This window comes from Schistocerca americana, chromosome 5 (genome assembly GCF_021461395.2).
Source record: "Schistocerca americana isolate TAMUIC-IGC-003095 chromosome 5, iqSchAmer2.1, whole genome shotgun sequence".
In the NCBI taxonomy this organism is placed as follows: Eukaryota; Metazoa; Arthropoda; class Insecta; order Orthoptera; family Acrididae; genus Schistocerca; species Schistocerca americana.
The window spans coordinates 546,243,390-546,247,458 of record NC_060123.1 but is presented as its reverse complement, the minus strand read 5'-3'; positions in this window follow the sequence as shown (position 1 = coordinate 546,247,458).

Genomic DNA, 4,069 nt, shown 5'->3' with positions numbered 1-4,069 from the left:
AGGGCGTAACTCTTTTGAGTTCTGCCGAAGATGCAAAGAACTTCCTCAGTCGACCTAATACCGATTCCCTTGACTACATTTCCTGCTCATCTCAATTTCTATTACATGTATAATATTACAGTATGTATTCTGTTCCTATATCCAGGTAGACCTTTTCTCTTTGGATATACAAAATTTGTTGAAACCTAGTTAAAATTTTTCTTAAAATTTATGGATCCTAGACAAAACGGCTTAAATTTAAATTATCTGATCATAAATATCTGTGTAATTCAGAATAGCCCACTAGATGTCATGAAAGTCAAACCTGCCAGTGTAAAAGGATGCTGGATGTATCGAGTTGTTAGTAGAGAAGCAGTAACAGTAGCGTGTATCTGTCAGGAGAGGTCACTTACTTGGACTGTGGACTAGTCATCAGATGTCACCCGAGACACAAATTCGTCAGGGATATTTCAATCCTTCTAAAGCCGCAAAAGTGACGTGACTGTGACGTGGAACTGCGAAGAAACAACAACAGCTAAGTAAGGTCAGGCATATCTCATGTACTGACAGACAACGTCCATTGAGCAAAACGGATGAAGCTTGTAAAAAATCCCATAAATCAACAGAAGGAAGCAGTCATGAGTTCCAAACTGCTGTCAGAAGTCTAGCTAGCACAATGATTGTACATAGGCACAATGGTTGAGCAGCTCCTCATAAGCTAGACATTTCTACAGTCAGTGCTAACCAACACTTAAGGTGGTGCAAAAATGACTCAATTGGACACTAGACAACTGGACAGTAGATTTGAAGTGATGAATCATGCTCTATCTTGTGGCAATCCAAAGGAACTGGTTTTGTTTGACAAATGCCTGGTGAATTTTTCCTCCCACCATGTGAAGTGCTAATAATGAAGTATGGAAGAGATGGTGTTATGGTATAGGGGTGTTTTTTGTGGTTAAGGTATGTTCCCTTAGCATGGTTAGGAAAACACTAAGTAGAGAACAATACAAACACATTTTACAGCATTGTGTATTGCTCATAAGAAGAGGCACAGTTGAGAGATGATGACTGCTTATATCAGTAACCGATGACTACAAAAGCCACATGATGGAGATGTGATTATGCCTGAAGTAATAAGGCCAGGCCTTCAAACAACCTAGTTGTTGTAGTCTTATTGGAACTGCCATCATATAGTATGCCCAAGAGGCTGTTGATAGTTTGTGTCTGCTACCCGTTGAAATTTTCGATGTTTCATTTTGGAACCATTCAAGTTAAGAAGTTCTGACAATTCAGACAGCATCCCAACTTTCAGAATTTGTTATAATGTCGATTTTGCTCCTGATCCCAGAGCCCAACCTTCTCTGGTTTCAGTTTTTGAGGAAGAATAGGCTGCCATTTCTCCACAGACATTCAGATACCTCATTGAAAGTGTTCGCAGAAGAATTACAGTCATCATTAAGATGAATCATGAACACACTCCATCTGCTAATAGGAGTCCAGATGTCCAGATACTTTTCATAAGATATTGTGCAGTCTCGTTCAAAACTGGCAAATAGGCCATTGTAACATATCCATTTCTAAAGCTCACTTGTCCTTTTACAGACTCTGAGTAGATATACAAAGAATGTCATAGCCATGATTGATTGATGTAACTGTCTTCAAACAGCTCGTCATTATTATTATACAATGATAGCAATAACTATTTAGTCTTCACATCCACTAAACAGTTATATAATTTATTTTTATATTCATTCACTTAATTGTTTTCTCTATGGTTGGTGAATAACTTATTCAATCCAGATTAGATTAGATTAATTATTCATTCCATAGACCCATAACAGAGGGAATCCTCCTGGGTGTGGACAATGAGAGGAGGCTGGTGGGTCTGCAGCTTTATAAGACTTTTCTTCTCTATTTCTTCAAGTAATTACAACACGCACATCAATGTTTGAAATACATTATGAGACAGGATTGGTGAACTTAACTTCTGGAGGCGAAATTTGTAGTACCATCAATAGACTCAAATAAAAGTGACACACTTCCTGGCTTTTGGAACGAATAGCCTACATAAGATTTTTGTTCTTTGTTTTCATTAAAAGTGTATGTTTTCAGTACCTGGTGATCAAGTTTTGTTTCATTGTATCTTTTCATTGTGTTGTAGTCCACTTGCATTGTTTGACTACCCACTTCCACTGTTGAACACCTTCTCTCTGTGTTCTCCAACAATGACTTAGAAAGATGGGGAGGGGGGAGCTTTGCGGGGTCCAAAGCCCTCCCCCCTCTTACCTGAATGAAATTGTGCATGACTTAATTGCCACGTAGTAAAACTGAAATATATTTTGATTTTCAATCAGATGACAAAAAAGGCTTGTGCACTATTGGTAGTAAACAAGGCCATAAATAGATTTAAACTAGCCAACACTAAATACTGTACTGTACATTCTTAGCCTTACTTGAACTCAGTTGTTGTTTTGTTAACCAAATCCATTCTTACTTGCAGTTGAATTTAATGTAAGTGCTGCTGTTTACTGATTTTGTGCTGTGTGCTGTTGTGATAGTTTCTAATTATGGATAATTTTGTAACAAGAAAGAAGATGAAAACTGTTTTCGATTCATTCAGTAGGGTATGGTAAAGCAAAAACAATTATGCATTACTACAAGAGACTAATTAGCAGTCTATAGCAGTTTAATGTTAGTACTTGAGTAATTATTTGGGGATTGGTAGGGCTTTGAGGTTGCAATGTTTCAGTATTTCACAAGGCAGCAGAGCAGTAAACATCATTACAAGTAACATTAAATTAAAATCAGTGCACAAAAATACACTTGGATTTACCTGTATCACCCAAAAATCGTATTGACCAACAAAAATATTGCCCAAATTGCAATGGTTGTATTTCTTTAAAATTTTTGCCCAAAATTCTATCATTTGTAGCACAAGTAGCAAAACAGCTTTATAAACACCAGTTCCAATATGAAACTATGAGGAAGGGTTTGTGGAGAACAGAATTAGATGTGATGACAGCATGCTCTACAGTTAACTCGTTTCTAAAAGGTTTTTCAGCAGGCTGTTTGAATTTGTGTGAGCTGACTGCACCATGACACCATATTAACTGAAGCTTTTTCAGAAATTGTACAATTATCTTCAAATTAAAATGTTTTTGAGTTGTAGAAAGAGTGATATAAATAATGACTTTCTTGTTATTTTTGCAACAGTACTTATCCTAAGTTGGGGAATAGTTATTTATTTCTCAGGCAGACAGTATCTAATTTTAACATTGCTTTGAATATGATTTTGACAATATGCATGGTTCAGTGACATTTACATAGGAAAGCAGCTGGTGATCATCATTTTGTACTACGTGTCTCCGAATAAAGATAGCTCATTTGTGGAACAGTGATACAGGGTGTTTCAAAAATGACCGGTATATTTGAAACGACAATAAAAACTAAACGAGCAGCGATAGAAATACACCGTTTGTTGCAATATGCTTGGGACAACAGTACATTTTCAGGCGGACAAACTTTCGAAATTACAGTAGTTACAATTTTCAACAACAGATGGCGCTGCAAGTGATGTGAAAGATATAGAAGACAACGCAGTCTGTGGGTGCGCCATTCTGTACGTCGTCTTTCTGCTGTAAGCGTGTGCTGTTCACAACGTGCAAGTGTGCTGTAGGCAACATGGTTTATTCCTTAGAACAGAGGATTTTTCTGGTGTTGGAATTCCACCACCTAGAACACAGTGTTGTTGCAACAAGATGAAGTTTTCAACGGAGGTTTAATGTAACCAAAGGACCGAAAAGCGATACAATAAAGGATCTGTTTGAAAAATTTCAACGGACTGGGAACGTGACGGATGAACGTGCTGGAAAGGTAGGGCGACCGCGCACGGCAACCACAGAGGGCAACGCGCAGCTAGTGCAGCAGGTGATCCAACAGCGGCCTTGAGTTTCCGTTCGCCGTGTTGCAGCTGTGGTCCAAATGACGCCAACGTCCACGTATCGTCTCATGCGCCAGAGTTTACACCTCTATCCATACAAAATTCAAACGCGGCAACCCCTCAGTGCCGCTACCATTGCTGCACGAGAGA